Source organism: Lemur catta, chromosome 23 (genome assembly GCF_020740605.2).
Source record: "Lemur catta isolate mLemCat1 chromosome 23, mLemCat1.pri, whole genome shotgun sequence".
Classification (NCBI taxonomy): Eukaryota; Metazoa; Chordata; class Mammalia; order Primates; family Lemuridae; genus Lemur; species Lemur catta.
Genome location: NC_059150.1, coordinates 21,987,604 through 22,004,273, shown reverse-complemented (window position 1 = coordinate 22,004,273; position 16,670 = coordinate 21,987,604). Strand labels below are relative to the sequence as shown.

General features: G+C 37.1%; 1 protein-coding gene across 2 annotated transcripts in view; it reads right to left on the bottom strand.

Annotated features, from left to right (window-relative positions):
• The window catches only part of PLA2G4A (phospholipase A2 group IVA), a 132,215-nt gene that overhangs the window by 77,357 nt on the left and 38,188 nt on the right, over positions 1-16,670 (bottom strand). The gene's annotated exons all lie outside the window — the stretch shown is intronic.

Here is a 16,670-nt window from a genome sequence, read left to right as displayed (position 1 = left end):
GGAAGCTTCCCTCAGCTCCCACAACTGGAGTGATCACCACCCTGCCTTCTAGCACCATAGAATATTTTTGCCTGTTCTTTATCTTTATATAAGTAAAGTCAGGCTGGGCGCAGTGACTCACGCCTGTAATCCTAGCACTCTGGGAGGCCGAGGTGGGCGGATTGTTTGAGCTCAAGAGTTCGAGACCAGCCTGAGCAAGAGCGAGACCCCGTCTCTACTAAAAATAGAAAGAAATTATATGGACAGCTATAGAAAAAATTATCCGGGCACGGTGGCACATGCCTGTAGTCCCAGCTACTTGGGAGGCTGAGGCAGGAGGATTGCTTGAGCCCAGGAGTTTGAGGTTGCTGTGAGCTAGGCTGACGCCACGGCACTCTAGTCTGGGCAACAGAGTGAGACTCTGTCCCAAAAAAAAAAAAAAAAAAAATCTATATAAGTAAAGTCAATCACACAGTACACTTCTTGGTCTGGCTTCATTAGCTCACCATTAAGTCTGAAAACCTCATCCATATTAACGTGTGTAGAACAATCTGTTCACTATTATTGATGTAAAATATACCACTGTATGACTAGTCCATAAAGTATTTATTCATTTCACCATTAATAGACATTTGGATTGTTTCCAGTTTGGCCTGTGACCAATGGTGCTGCTATGAACATTCTTGCACATGGCTTTTGGAACACATACATAAATGTTTCTGTTGTGGAAGTCTTAAGAATAAAATTACCTGGACATGGAATTTTTATGCATCATACACCCTAATGTTAACAGTTACCATGGCAGCACATCCTTCCCCAAACTTAATATTTTGTAAGTTTTGTAAATTTTTTAAGCATCAGCTGTATTTAATTCACACTTTCTTGAAAACTATATGAAGTTGAGTACTTCATATAGTCACTGGTCAGTTAGATATTCTCTTGAGTGAAGGGCATAATCAAATCTTTCACCCATTTTTTTTTCTGTCTTGTTGCCTGTATTTTATATTGATTTATAGAATGCTTTACATATTCTGCATATGAATCCTTTAACAAACACACATACATTGCAAATATATTTTCCCAATCTGGGGTCTATCTTTTTACTACTTTAATGGCATCTTTTGACAAAAAGAAATGTCCAATTTTAGTCTAATATATACATTTGTTTCCTTATGAATCATGCCTTCAATATTTTGTTTAAGAAAACTCTAGCTACTTAGTCATAAAATAATCTCTACTGATTTCTTCAGAAATCTCATTTGCTTTACCTTTTCCCTTTAGATCTAAAATCCACTGAATTAAGTTCTGTGTATGGTATGAGGTAAGGGTTGTAATTATTTTTTTTCTATGTATAACCAATAGACCCAGCATCATTTAATGGGAATATTTTCCTTAACCTTTGCATTACAATATAACATTTGCATTAACCATGTGGTCATATAAGTGTTAAGTCTTTCTGGGCTTCCATTAGTCTACTAGACCATTAATCTATTCACTTAAGCTTACACCAACCAAACTGTCTTAATTATCATTATTTTATAATAAATTCTGATATCAGGTAGCATAAATCATATAACTTTGTTCAACTTCTCCAAGATTATCTTGGCAATTACTTTACTTTAGCACTTTAAAGATGTCATACTAATATTTATGGCTCCTATCTGTTCTGTTGAGAAATCCACTTTTGGCCTTTTGCTTTTTGAAATGTCTTTTTTCTCTTAAGCTTTTATGATTTTTTCCTTATCTTTAGTTTTCAGTAGTTTTACCACAATATGCCTAAGACTGGTACTCTTTGTATTTATCCTCAAATCCATGGTATATATCATGGATTGATATAGTCTACAAACCTATTTTTCAGTTCACTAATTCCCTCTTCAATTGTGTGCAAGCTATAATAAACCCATCTACTGAGTTTTTAATTTCAGTTATTGTTTTTCAGTTGTAAATTTTCTATGTGATCATTTTCTATATATCTGTTTCCCTGGTAAAATTCTCCATGTTGGCATCTATCTTCTTGAACTTATTACTCTTAGTTATTTTAAAGTCCATGTCCGATACCTGTGGATCTATTTATTTTTCTTGATATTTTTTGGCATACTTGTCAATTCTTAACTGAATGCCAGACCTTTTTTACAAAAAAATTGTGGAGGAATTAGATCTACCTCCACAAAGGACCCACATTATTCTCTGGAAGGCAGAGAGAGTAGGACAGATCTCTTCTATGTAATTAAAAAAAAAAAAAACTGAACCGACTTAAATCTCTGTATGGTTGGTCTAGCTCTTGTTCACTTTCACTCTATGGTTCCTAACTGGGGGGTCATAGGGTGTTTGTTAGGCCGCTTTTCATTCAGCCTTTCTGAGCTCCATTTTTTTTTCTCTCAGCCCTGTGAGACTGCCAATATCTCTGTCCTATTTTTCAAGTGTTTTAACCCCAGTTCTTTGAGATTGCCAAAGCTCTGCTGGATTCTCTGCCTCTTCATGGCCTGGCTATTTCCTACGTCTCTTATCTCCACCAAAACCTACTGAGATACAGCGAATGGACCGAGGGAAAAAGTAGCTTGCAGAACACTGGGCCTATTTCAATGGCTTCTCTTCTCTCTGAGATCCTGGTCCCTCAAGTCTCAGTTCACTCAGCAGCTTTTCATTCTTTCCAATGTTTTAAAAAATTAATTTAATATGTGTTTTAATATGTGTTTTCTAAGTTGCTCTTAGGGAAAATGAATGTTCTGTTATTAGTTACTTCAGCATCCCCCAATAAACAGTTGGTTCTTAATTGGCAAAAATACACTAATTCCTGTTCTTTTTTTGTTTTTTCCATTCTTCACATGGCTGCCCAAACGTTTACTATTTTTCCCAAGTCACCTATCAGCTCCTTTCTTCTTCTCCTTTGAGGACACAACTCAGACTCACACTTCACTGGGAAAACAAAGGGAGAGAATTAGATATAATCTTTCAATTTTCCTTCTCTATATCTCACAACTTTAAAAACATATTTATAATTTAAAAAGGTACTTATTCATACTTAAATCCTACTCTCTAGAATAAAAAGTCTCCATGCACTATTCTCTCAACCCCATACTACCCCACCTCCTCTCAGATCATTTTATTTACTTATCCCCCGTCCCCAATTTAATCTGTAAATATTAGCTTTGCCTTAATTACTTTCTCTCGACTTACAAATATAAAAAAACATAGAGCATGCTAAAAATTGAACAAAATTTCATTAATTCTGCCAATTCTGCCAGACCTATTCCATCTTCTGTCAAAGATTTTGGAAAAATAAATGTAGTATACATTTACTGCTTCTAAATCCCATTCTCCTGTAAGTTTCCAACCTACTGTCCTCTCTCTTCCTGTATTACCTTAATCAGTTGATTCTCCCCATCATAACTTCAATGTCAAATTCAATGAGCTTTTTCTCAATTTTCACTTTATTTGGCATACGTGCAATATCCTTGGTGCAATTATCTCCTTCTTTCGTGCCCAAGATATCATTATTTTTTTGATTCCCAACCTATCTCTAAATATTTCCTCTTTGTATCTTTCACTAGCTTTTCTCTCCTCAAAGCTCCACTGGGCTTTCTCTTACATCTCTTACAAATCTATATTAGAATCCTTCAAAAGGAACTGAGCTTAAAAAATTGTATTGCTCATGTAGTCAAAATTAAGTTGTAAAGAAATTAACACAGTTATTTACATAGTCTTAAAAACATTCAATATGCACCCCTATTTTATATAATGGTACCGTCACTTCTAGCTGTCTGAGCTAGAAACGTGAGAGTCATTCTCTTCTCCTCGTACCTCATATCACCAAGTTTTAGCTTTTTCCCCTTTAAAATGCACCTCACTTCCGGCTCCTCAATTCCACTCAAAACACCACAGCCCCAGTTCAGCTAAGCATCACCTCCCATCTGTACTTTTACCATAATCTCAGAATTCTTTATTTTCAAGCCCCCCTCCATGTTGGCACCACAATTATCTTTCTGAAACACACTTTTGACCTTCACTCGCCTGTGATGCCAGTCCTAAACATGGTGAGTAAGACTTAAAAAGGGCCCCAATCACCGAACACCGGGTCCCCTTCCAGTCAGTGCACCCCGCCAAACCACACACTGGAACATCACTCTTGCAAGTCAACAGTTAAGCCAAGAAGCATCTTTGGAATCTACACATTCCAAACATTCCACACAAGCATATTGGGGGCAGAAACACTCATTCTGTCTGAAAGAACATTGCTATACTTTTCCTTGTACATACTGTTACGTTTTTCTTTTGACGTTTTAGCTGATAGCTAAAAGTTTTCCAAGTTGCTGTTCTTGTCCTAAGAATATCCAAGATAAGGGTCAAAGATTGTACAGTTAAGGGATAAGGGAATGAGATGTTCTCTCATTCTTCCCTTATCGAGTTCATACTTCCCTAGACCACTAGCTGTTCTGTTTCTTATCAGGTAAAACTGGCAACTATAAATCATGTTCCCTACAAGCTTCATCTATATACATCTGCATAAAAAATAATTCCACATAAAGCTTCAACTTTCTAATTACATATTATTATTCCCATCACATAGGTGAAGAAATTGAGACCCAGAGGCATTTAGTGAGTTGAACAAGGTCAAAGATTTTAACTCAGTCTTTATGAACTCAAAGTTCATGCTCTGTCAGTATACCAATACTAGTAACTCACTTCTTTTTGCCTCTATTAAATTATAAACTCCATGATGGCAGAAATCATATCCTTCCTATTCACTATTGTAACCAAGAGTCTAACATAAAGTCTGTAACATTATGAGAACATGATACCTATTACTAAAGGAATAGCTGATGCACTAACCCTGAGCGATACTGTGGATGAAGCCACCTTTATCATAGGCATAACACTCTTCGCTCTAATTTCTTCTTACTCTTTGGTAACATGGTCATATGTCTCAACCGTCCTAGTGTTTTGTCCCAATCCATTTATTTGTATCTTAATGTAAATCAATGTCAGTCATTTCTTATATTTGGATTAAATCTTTATGTGAAAATATTGAATTAAAAAAATCCTGAATCTTAGCTCACCTCCCTCGATAATAACTCCAAGGAATAAGTAGAGTGCCAGGGAACTTGTTGACGGGTAGCAACCCCTGCTTCCTTCGAAAAGGGCTCAAGATTGGACTTGTTATGGCTATTGATGCTGAAAGGCAATTTGTGGGAATTGCGAGAAGTCCTGAAGCTAGAAAAGTTACTGAAGAATTCAGTGTGATTTGGTAAACAGAACTTTGGAATTTATTCCATATATATTTGGGAGAAAAGAGAAAAACCTTTAAAACAACTTCACCATTGTCTAGGAACTCAGGTAAACATAGAATACCTTTCCCTCATTTGAAATTACAATGCAGTTTTGTTAACACCGTTTTGAAATCCTTTTTATCAGGCAGAGTCTCCCATTTGAACTCTACCATTCATTTCCCTTTTTCTCATAGTCTCAAAATGTACAAGAGTGCTTTCTAGGGTCACATGTTTCCTTTTGTAAAGAGACATGAAACTATCGGAAAGTACCATCGGCCAAATGGATGTCAGGAAGACGGCTCAACAGCGATGGTATCTAGAACAGCATCTCTAGACACTGCCCAGTGTGTCAGGAAGGCAGCTCAATGGCATCCACTCACAACTACTTGGAACACAGTACACTGACAATTGTTTTAGTATTAATACATTAATGAGACAGACTGCCATCTGGCTATAGTTAAAATGATTTATTTCAAAGAATATTGATATATATGAAAAAATAGAGAGAAATACATACCAAAACAGCCCAAAGAAAGCTAAATTTAGATCTAACACAGAACTAAAATTTTTGTTGTTGCCTGCCTTGGCATTTTACTAAAATCTCTATGATAGCTTCTTGGAAGGAAACAAAAATATCTTTGTAATCAGTATCTGTGCTTGCAATATTTTTAATGTTTATAATCTAGGGATATTTCTTGGAAATCTATTTAGATTGAATAGAAAGAGTAATTCTCCAGAAGTTCTTATGTAGCATTATAAAGCATATTAATGTATTCATATTATTCATTTTAGCTATATGGATTTAGCTATATATGAATTCCACTCTACTGCAAGCAAGAATAATTCTTCTTTTTCATTAAAAAAGGGGTTCTCAGCCTTAGCACTATTGCCATTTGGGGCCGCATAATTCTTCGCACTAGAGTGCTGTCCCTGGCTTCTACCTGATAGACAGATGCCAGTAGGAATCCCCAGTTTTGACAAACAAAAATGTTTCTAGAAATTGCCCAATGTGTTCTAGGGGCAAAATCATTTTCTGCTTAGAACTACTTCTCGCTGCCAGATACTTATTCACTAGCATAAATCGTAAAAAAAAAAAAAAAAAAATAGCTAAGTTCCCTAAATAATATATGTTGGATATATTATTTCAACTCCACTTTTAAAAACTTTCCTTATGATTGTTTTCCAAGTTGAAATTCCCCCACATCATTCTACATATTAAAAGTTCACTTAAGTTATAAAACCCAATCCAATCTCCATTCAACCTGCAAAGTCTTCTTTTATTGCCAACACTTTTCCAAAGTGTTATCTAAGCCCATTTTATCTTCCCAACTAGACTATAAATTGATCAAAGGCAAAGCTCCACGTAAGTAAACACTGGAGTGAGACAAGTTTGAGTTCTAGCCACAAAACATAACAGCTCTGCGATCCTGGACTATTTACTTCACATACTTATCTAAATCTCTTCACTTGTAAAATTAAAATGACTACAGCATATATTTCATAGTGTCACTGAAATGAATAATTGAAGTATGTTGTCAAGTCCTAAGAACTCTGCTGAGCATTTTTATTTATTTAACAAACACCTATGCTGTGTACACTATGCCATAATTTCACTTAATCCTCATTTTAAAAGGTATGATTATTACCTCCACTTAATAGTTGAGGAAACTGAAACATAGAACAGCTAAGTAACTTGCCCAAATCCTCAGGGTTAACAGAGAGTAGAAGGGACATTTGAACCCAAGCAAGCCAGTTCCAGAGTCCTTGTTGTAACCACTAAGCCGTACTTCCTCTCTAGTATAAAATATATACTCAATAAAGTTATCTAGTATAGGTATTGTGCTTACTTTTTCTTGTTCTTCAAGGCATTGAATGAGAATTAAATAGATGGCATATACTCAGCATTTATTGATGAGGACATCAATAAAGGAGCTTTGTTGGAATAAACACTGGGTCATATTTCTTTAACATTTCTTCTCCAAAGTTTTAAGTCTCAAAGTTGTTATTTCATTTTGCATCTGGAGATCTGAATTATCCTTATACACCAACTAAAAACATTTCTTTTCTGGAATTTTATTTAAATTATTTAATTAAAATATACGGATACATCAAATGAAAAGTCAGAATGGAAAAGTGCTTCCAAGGAGTCAATAAATACACAAAGATCCTCAGGCTACACCTCAGCTCAGCTTAACCAGGCAGTTCAGTCTCTACATTGCACAATTTTTATTTTTCAGAAAAACTGTAAAATATTCAGATATACTAAAATAATATTGATAAATGTTTTCACATAAATGCTTAAATTTTTATTGTGGTAGAGGTATTCTATTTGACATAAAAACTTTAAGAACATACTTTTCCTTGGAAATTTAAGAAACATTTAACCTATTTTTATTTAATTTTATTAGATTTTAGTCACACCCTATCACTATAGGAATGATACATGGTTTTTGACAAAAAGAATTTACTTAATATATGAAAAGAAAGCTGCATATTACTCAGCTTTTATAACTTCAGTGCCCATCAATACATGAGTGGATTAAGAAAACATGGTGTATGTATACCGTGGAGTTCTACTCAGCACAAAAAACAATGGCGATATAGCACCTCTTGTATTCTCCTGGATAGAGCTGGAGCCCATTCTACTAAGTGAAGTATCACAAGAATGGAAAAACAAGTACTCACCATCAAATTGGTTTTAACGGACCAACACTTAAATGCTCATATAGTAATAACATTCATTGGGTGTCGGGTAGATGGAAGTGGGGAGGAGGGGATGGGTATATTCACACCTAATGGGTGTGGTGTGCACCGTCTGGGGGATGAACATGCTTGAAGCTCTGACTCTGGTGGGGCAAAGGCAATATATGTAACCTAAACATCTGTACACTTGTAATATGCTGAAATAAACAAAAAAATTTTAAAAAATAAATAAATAAGAAATTTTTAAAAATAAGCTTTTCTTTTACTTGGTACAACATTAACATGTTCAAGTATATAAATGAAAAATATGAAAAGTATTTTAACATGAAGAAACTCATGTATGAGACATATATAATAAATGACAAAATGAGTCAGATCCATCACTGATAGGTCTTGTAAAAAAAAAAAAAGAACATGGGGGTGGTGTCCTGTCAGTATTGGTAATACACTCTTCATTTTGATAGGATTGTACTTTTACTATATTGCAGAGCACTGCTGTCAAATATACTAGTGAAATATAATTCTGTTTATTCTACTGAATAAATGGGGTGGAAATCCACCTAAAGACCAACCGATGTTATTGCACTATCATAGAATAGTATTATTCACTATTCATCAGACCTAAAACACATGAATACATGCATACAAACAAAAAACAGCTATTGAAATTTAGAGAGGAAATGGACTAACTGTTCTCGTAATACCATTTGACAACTTTGGTGGGGCACAGTGCTTCACTCCTATAATCCTAGCCCTCTTGGAGGCCAAGGCAGGGGTGGGGGGAGGGGGATGGAGGGGGTGGGGGATGGCTTGAGGTCAGGAGTTTGAGTCTGCAGTGAGCTATGATGACGCAACTGCACTCGAGCCAGGGCGACACAGTGAGATTCTGTCTCAAAAAAAATGATTTGACAACTTTATAAACTACCTGACATTCTAAATGAATGAGGAACAGTAATCCTTTCCTAAACACATTATATTTTTCCACTACATAGAAAATACAAGATAAGAGATATTAGAGAGACATGTGTTACAGAACACTTTACTTATCTTAAAATTATCTTCCATGAAAAGACCATTGGGAAATAATTTCATTACACGTAGAGTTTTTAAAATCTTGGGTGGATACTCAAAAACATTCCAAAACAATTAATAAACTAAAACTCAGTCATAATCTAAGGGCTGATACTAGGGCAATGTTTAAATCAAAAAAAGATATATCTTAGGTATCAAGTAGCTGTAGGCCCACAGCAACACCATTTATGAAAAATAAGAATTGAAACTCCATAATTAATCTAAGAGAGGATTAATTAAGTTCATTCAAAGGTGTTGTAAAGTTTCCTGTACACTGAACCTCAGAAAACATCTAGTGAGCTGTGGATAGAATAACAGAGACATTTATAATCTATAAAAAAATGAGCTAATATAAAATTATTTTTCAAATTCTCTTCCTAGTGAGGCAAAAAAAGGAAGCAATATTCAAGAAGAAAGTAACAATTACACATTTTTATGTATTCTATTCATTCATTCAGTAATCCCTGAGATCTCAGGGATCCCTGAGCCAGACTCAGAGCACTAATGTTTCAAACAGTGAATAAGCCACAGGCCCCGATCTTGCAAGTGGGGTAACTACACTCCCGTGTGTTAACCAGAAGCCCAGAGAGCTGCCAACGGAGCACAGGAGTGAACTGCGCCAGGTAATTTTAGAAAAGGCTTAACAATGGGAGTCCCATTCCACCACTGGTTTCTCTCAAGCTGAAAAAGAAGGATCCAATAATCTGGTCAACACAGAAACTCAGAATGGAAATTTCTTGTCTCCAAAGTCAAAAACTGAAAAGTATCCCAGTGAACTACCTCAAAAAAGATTCTTTGGTTCACACAAAGATGATATCTAAGAAATAAATGTATTTTTATGTTTATATCTAAAATAATTTTAACAAAAATAGGTAATATTTATCGATAATTTACTATGCATTAGGAATATAAGTACTTTACACGTGTCAATGCACTGAATTCTGACAACATCCCCAAGATGGAGCAAGGTGGAGAGAGGAAATCTGTGCAGGGACACAGGGCTAGCGAGTGGCCTCCAGGCACCATGCTTGCACCTATACGCTCTGCCTCCTCCCTGGACCTTCTGATCACCATGAAATTCAACAATGGCTACCAGAAAGAGATAATGTATTTTCACAGTAATTTCTATATGCACTTGCTGCTAAAGAAGACTCTCAAATATTAATAGGGCCAGGTATAGTGGCTCACGCCTGTAATCCTAGCACTTTGGGAGGCAGAGGCAGGAGGATCACTTGAGCTCAGGAGTTCAAGAACAGCCTGAGCCAGAGCGAGATCTGTCTCTGCCAAGAGTACAAAAATTAGCTGGACATCGTGGTGTGCACCTGTAGTCCCAGCTACTCAGGAGGCTGAGGCAGAAAGATGTCTTGAGAGCCCAGGAGTCTGAGGTTGCAGTGAGCCATGACGACACCACTGCTCTCTACCCAGGCTGACAGAGTAAGATTCTGTTTAAAATAAATAAATAAATAAATAAATAGGTAATATTTCTCTACACACATACCCAACCTCCCCCCAACATTCACAAATAGGAAGATTAAGTTCTAAGCTCCTTTTCTCAGGGAATTATTAACACTCTGTGTTGAAAGTCGGGTCCTTTGAAGAGGATTAAGTGGATAGGCCCTACAGGCGAGGGGATTGAGGCTGCTGCTTTGGAGAGAGAAGACTGCAGGAAAGAGGGCTACCTTTCTTAAAACTTTTATGGGTTTAGGTTTTTTTTGAGTTTCTACGAGTGTTAGAAACCCATGCAGTTGTGCATTGTACACGGCACGGTGACTGCAGGACGGCCGTGGATTCTGCACTCTGAACACCATCACCTGGAGAACAGTGGTAAGGTCCTAAGTGTGTGTGTGATTGCTGGGGAAGGCTGCTCCAGGAGGCATTTCAGTGTCTGTCCAAAGCGGAAGGCCGGGATCCACGAAAACATTCACCCAAAGGTTACACAGTGAAGCTTACACAGGCCCCACTCCTAATTTACAGGCAACTCTAAATGCCTAGAATTCCTGTCAGACCTTGGAGAGGGGGAGACCACCCACCTACCGTGGCGAGTGGGGACTCAAAATCAACATGAATGTGATGTAGAAAAAGCATGTCAGGTGAGACTTCCTGGTCCTGAGTATGAACATGTAGAATATCCACGCCACCACACTGTGATGTGTTAACTTTTAGGGCAATTGCTCTACAGGACTACAAAGATGTAAAAAGCAACACAGTATGATTAAAAAGCAATTGAACACTTGAGAATATTTAGTGCTCAATATCTGCTTTATACATGAACACGTAGTCAAATCGGTTTGTAAAGGAACTTTTGTAGTCATTTCAACAATCCTACAGATGCTTACAGGCATCCCTCGCGTCACAAGGCCCACGACAGAACTGTCGCTGATTCATCCTAGACGACCCACCTCCACTCAAGGTGGAAGTCAAGGCATAACATGTGCCTCGTTTCCTCAAGGCCACAGGGTAGTACAAGCCCAAAGTTCCTCATGAAGCCCCAAAAGAAGACACGTGGTCTAAAACATTTAAAAAAGTCTTCCATTCTGTTTGACTCCCCCTGGTTTTGTACTGACATTCTCAGACAATATATGAAGGGCGAAAATTTAAACATCCTTTTTGGAGAACAGCCATGTTTTCGTTAACATTAAGGATTTATCCACATTGCATGCAGTGGGAACACTTCCACGACACCACAGGCATGCCACAGCGCAGCCAAAGCTCTTTCCAGGGCAGGATGAAACAACGTTTTGCAATGTGGCAGTGGCTCAAAGCCGAGTGCCTAGAGTTTCGCTGCCTGAGTTCTTAGATACATCCTAAATATCACACAATCACAGATTAATTTGAGGGAGCATTAAACTGTGTTAAAATACTTACGAAAGATATCTTTATGTATAGGAAGGTAAGTGTGTATTTGTGAAGGTGTGTATATATAGTACATTTTGTACGTTATTTGACTTAGAGTTAACACTGTGACCTTTGGAATGCATATTCTTCTTTTTCCATTGCTTATAATGTGATATGTTCATGATTCCAGTATTAAATAATTTAAAAATATAATTGTAATATTAAGGCATTTGTGTTTATTTCTACCATTCTCAATGATAATGTAATGGGTCATGTAATTAGGCATACTTTTATAGGAATTTAAAAAATAAAAAATATCAAGGTGTTCATGATTATTTTGTTTTTTAAAAGAAGTAAAACCAGCAAAAAAAAAAAAAAAAACCCTTAGAATAATCTTTGTTTCATTATGGAATATTTAAAGCCTTTGTTCTGCTCAGAAGTCCTTTAGATCTCAGGGTAGGCAAACATAAAACAGAAGAAATTGCCTAGACTCCACCTTCTAAAATGTGGCTCACGCATCATCAGTGTCTGCATCACTCGTATGTAAGAAATTTAGAATCTACTCCCTAAATCTACTGAATCAGAATCTGCACTTTTAACAAGATCCCCCAGGGATTCCCACGGACACTGAAGTTTGAGAAGTTCTATTTGAGGAAGATTAGGTCTAGTCTCAGACCAGCAAATGGCATAACCCTTTAGAAATTAGTAACTTGATCCGGATCTTGCTATGAGTTTATCTGAAATAAAACATCATTTACCCACAGACACAGATATTTTGAATAACAAAAGCTTAAGTTTCTTTAGAAAAATCTTAAAAAAGTACTTTAAGATATTAATCCATACAATCTTATAAAAATTATCTCAAATGCATGTGTTTATAATTCTCCCAAAGACATTTATTTTTTCTTAAAGTTTAAATGTGGTCATTAAGTGCCATTGTCTCCTGAATGCTTACGGGAAGTTAGATCCACCTGCGACCCTACAACTGTCCTTAGAAGCCCTAATGTTTATGACGCTCATTCTTTAAAGGGAATTAAATATCTAATAAAGGAACCAGCCAAGAAAAGAAGCCTAAGTACATACACATAATTAGGATATTCTAAAAAATCTAATGTTTGTATGGTATTTTATCATTTAAAAAACACTATAGAATCTATCACCTGACTTCCTCTTAGGGAATAAAACATGGCTGTGTGTATCCTGAATTCTGAGACCAGCCCGCCATTATCATACAAGATCTTCGTTTTCCCCAACACGTTTTAAAAGGAGCAGAAATTCAGTTTAGGTAGCAACTGCATCGGTGTGAGCTCTTTCATTTGGTTAGAAAATGAGGTTTGTGGCTAGGGTTGTGGTTCTGTTACACAGAAGCACAAAGAAAACTCTATCATCAACTGAAATTTAACTGTCACCCTGGTCATTCTGCAAACATGTATCTTCTGTTACAAGGGGAAAGGGACAATACAGAATCCGGAGTTTCACACACACCCACCCAACAGTTAGCACCTGACGCATTGATGTCATGCTGTTTGTTACGTATCACATCTACTACAACTTTCTGCAGCTTTAAAAGTAAGAGTTATATTAATATTATGAAATTAAATGCAAACTACTTTTTTAAAAAAATAAGAATACAGAATGATTTTGAGTCAGATGCAAATTTGACCTTCAAACTGCCTCTCTGTATGAACTGTGAGCAGAAGAATGCAGAAGGGGTCAGCCCTGGAGCCCTGGGTACACGGGATGCATTCGAGAAATACTGAGATTGGCCACCACGTCTGGGAAGGGACTGGCTGCTATCTTGTCCTGGGCTGGACAACACCCTCAGGTGAAAACAGGGAAAGGAATGAGATGTTATAAATTCAAATGTCAGCTCTGACCCCTCAGAAGATAGTTCACAGGGTGCTGCTGATTTCATTTTGACGTTTTAACAGCACCGAAGGGCATTTCTAAACATAACTAGGTAGGATAGCATGATTTGTCAAAGGACAAAATAGAAAATAGATATAATATCAGTCTGATCTTTTTAAAAAGCAGATAGAGATGTTTTGCCAGGAATTAGCTATTTGTTTTTTGATCCGTGTGGCATCTTTGAGAAAGCCCCCACAGATACAGGGAAAGCAGAAAACTCCAACAGTTGTTCTTCTTTACCAATATGTAGAGCTTTGTGGAAATTTACCTTTGTAAATAAATGCAAACACTATAAACAACAGAAGAGGATGTAGGGTTCTGTAATTCTGGTCTTCCCAGATCTTAGGACATCTTTTATAGTGTTTGTAGTTCTGTTCTTGTCTATCTTTTAAGGACTGCTATATACAACTATCCCAAAGTCAACTGACTTGGTAATTTGTACAGATTAAGCTCACCAAGCAATATCATCAAAATTCCTCTTAGAAAGGTGAGAGGAATAACTTTTCTCACTATAACCTCCAACAATTTCTCAAAAATAAGGTGTTTGTTTGCACGGTATGTCATCCCTTCACTTTTTCATATTAAGCTTATTCCTTTCTGTAAAAGTCCTTTTTATTCTTTTTTTTTATCTCTTTCTGACTTCCTGCAAATTCAATAAAGTCATATAAAGGCTTGGCAACAACTCTCCCCCCCTCGGAAAAAACAATGTAATAATTTTTTAAAAATCAAATTAGAAATGCTGAATGAAAATGTTAACAGATTGCCATAACATCGTCCTTTAGCCCACAGCAATTGATCTCCAGTAGCTATTCCTCCTATGGGTCCTTCAGTACAAAAACACTTTATTTATGTTATTTATTTATTTATTTTTGAGACAGAGTCTCACTCTGTTGCCCGGACTAGAGTGAGTGCCGTGGTGTCAGCCTAGCTCACAGCAACTTCAAACTCCTGGGCTCAAGTGATCCTTCTGCCTCAGCCTCCCGAGTAGCTGGGACTACAGGCATGTGCCACCATGCCCGGCTAATTTTTTCTATATATATTTTTAGTTGGCCAGATCATTTCTTTCTATTTTTAGTAGAGACGGGGTCTCACTCTTGCTCAGGCTGGTCTCGAACTCCTGACCTAGAGCAAGCCTCCCGCCTCAGCCTCCCAGAGTGCTAGGATTACAGGCGTGAGCCACCACGCCCGGCCTAAAAACACTTTAAAAAGGGAGCTTCTCAAATCTGGGGTCTAACTTGTGCTGCCTATGCTGTGGGAATCCAAGGCGACCCTGTTCTCCATTTCACAAGATGAAGTAACATCTCATATTCATTATTTAGTAATGTTACCAAGATTGACTCAAAGACCTTTAAAACGACACTTGCAGTATTACTGTCTTCCCTCTCCTAATTATAATAAATAATCACTGCCAAAGTGCCTGGGGCCTATGGTGAAAGTCGCTGAGGAATCAGATCCACAACCAGCTGAAAGAAATTCACAGAATGCACAACGGGAACTGCTGTTAGACTCAGCATAGTGACACCCAATGTCTCTACAGGACAGAACTCCGCATTGATAGAGAAGGGTTGCTGCTGCTTTGTCTAAGAGATAATAACTCTATTTTTAAAAGTCAAATTACCTCTGCTTTTTGCATACCTGGAAAGCTACTGACATAGCATTTACTTGAATTAAGAATGGCTTTTCCAACTAACAGTCCAAGCTCTCTGGTTGGGAGGCCTGAGCTTTCTCTAACCGGCATGGTGGGTACCAGTCTCTAAATATGGTTCCTAATGAGGCTTCTCTTTCCCAGGAGTCTTTCTTCCAGAAAACTCTCAATTTAAAATGATAAAAATACAAAAAAAGAAGAAAAAGAAGAAGAATGACTTAAGAAAAACATTGGTAAAGGAGTGATTAGATTGGTTAGACTGGAAGTCTGAGATCAAATTTAGAATGTAAACCTCTAATCCAGACTAGTTTTGAAGAAATTGCCATTGTTCCGCTTCCCTCCCCCCTCATGAAAACCACTGCTCACCCCAAAATCTTGCCATCACAATTCCCCCCTTACTTCTGACATTTATCTACTTCCTGGGCACTCTTCATTCACTGAAGGCATGGGCAACCAAGCTACATTCTTTCTTTTCTTAGTAATTAACTTCTCTCTCTCTATTGGCCTTTTCATTGCCATTTCAATAAGCTCAAGATGAGGGTTAAAAAGACTTTTTCCTAGTCTGAAAAAAAAAAATACAACACAAAACTATCTTCCACATTCCTCTGCAACATACTCGATATACTAAAACCAGAACATTTTTAAAAATGACAATTCAATTATGTGATTTACTACTTAAATGCCATAAAGTTCTTCTCATTGCATTTATGATAAAATCTCAATCCTAGTCCGTGCCCTACTCATGCCTGTCATCCTAGTCTCATCTGCCCTCCAACCTCCACCTCTGCTGGCTATTGTCCAGCAACCTTGGACCCGTTCTGGCTCCTCACAAGCACCCTGTTCTTCCTTTGCCTTTGAACTTGTTGCTTTTTCTGCCCAGGACTTCTTGCTCATCACCAACATACTTTTCCTTTCAGGTACCAGCCTGAATGTCACTTCTGCAGGAAAGCCTGCCCTGTTTCCCAGACTGATAAATTGCAATCTCTTTTCTTTCTCTAAAACCTGTTCTGAGAGCTAGATCACCTATTCCTGTATTTTGGCAGTAATCTAAAACTTTACGAAATTCATCATTGTAATACTTTTTTGTATCCATTATTTTTTGTATTCTCACCTGAATGAACCCCAGCTATTTGAATGGTAAGAGTCATCAGGAAAACTACTTTTAAAAGCATGAAGAAGGATATTACCAACAAGTTAATTCAGCATTATTCTCAGGCTGTGGTTCCCATCATTTCAGGCTATCCTACACCCGTTTCTATAGC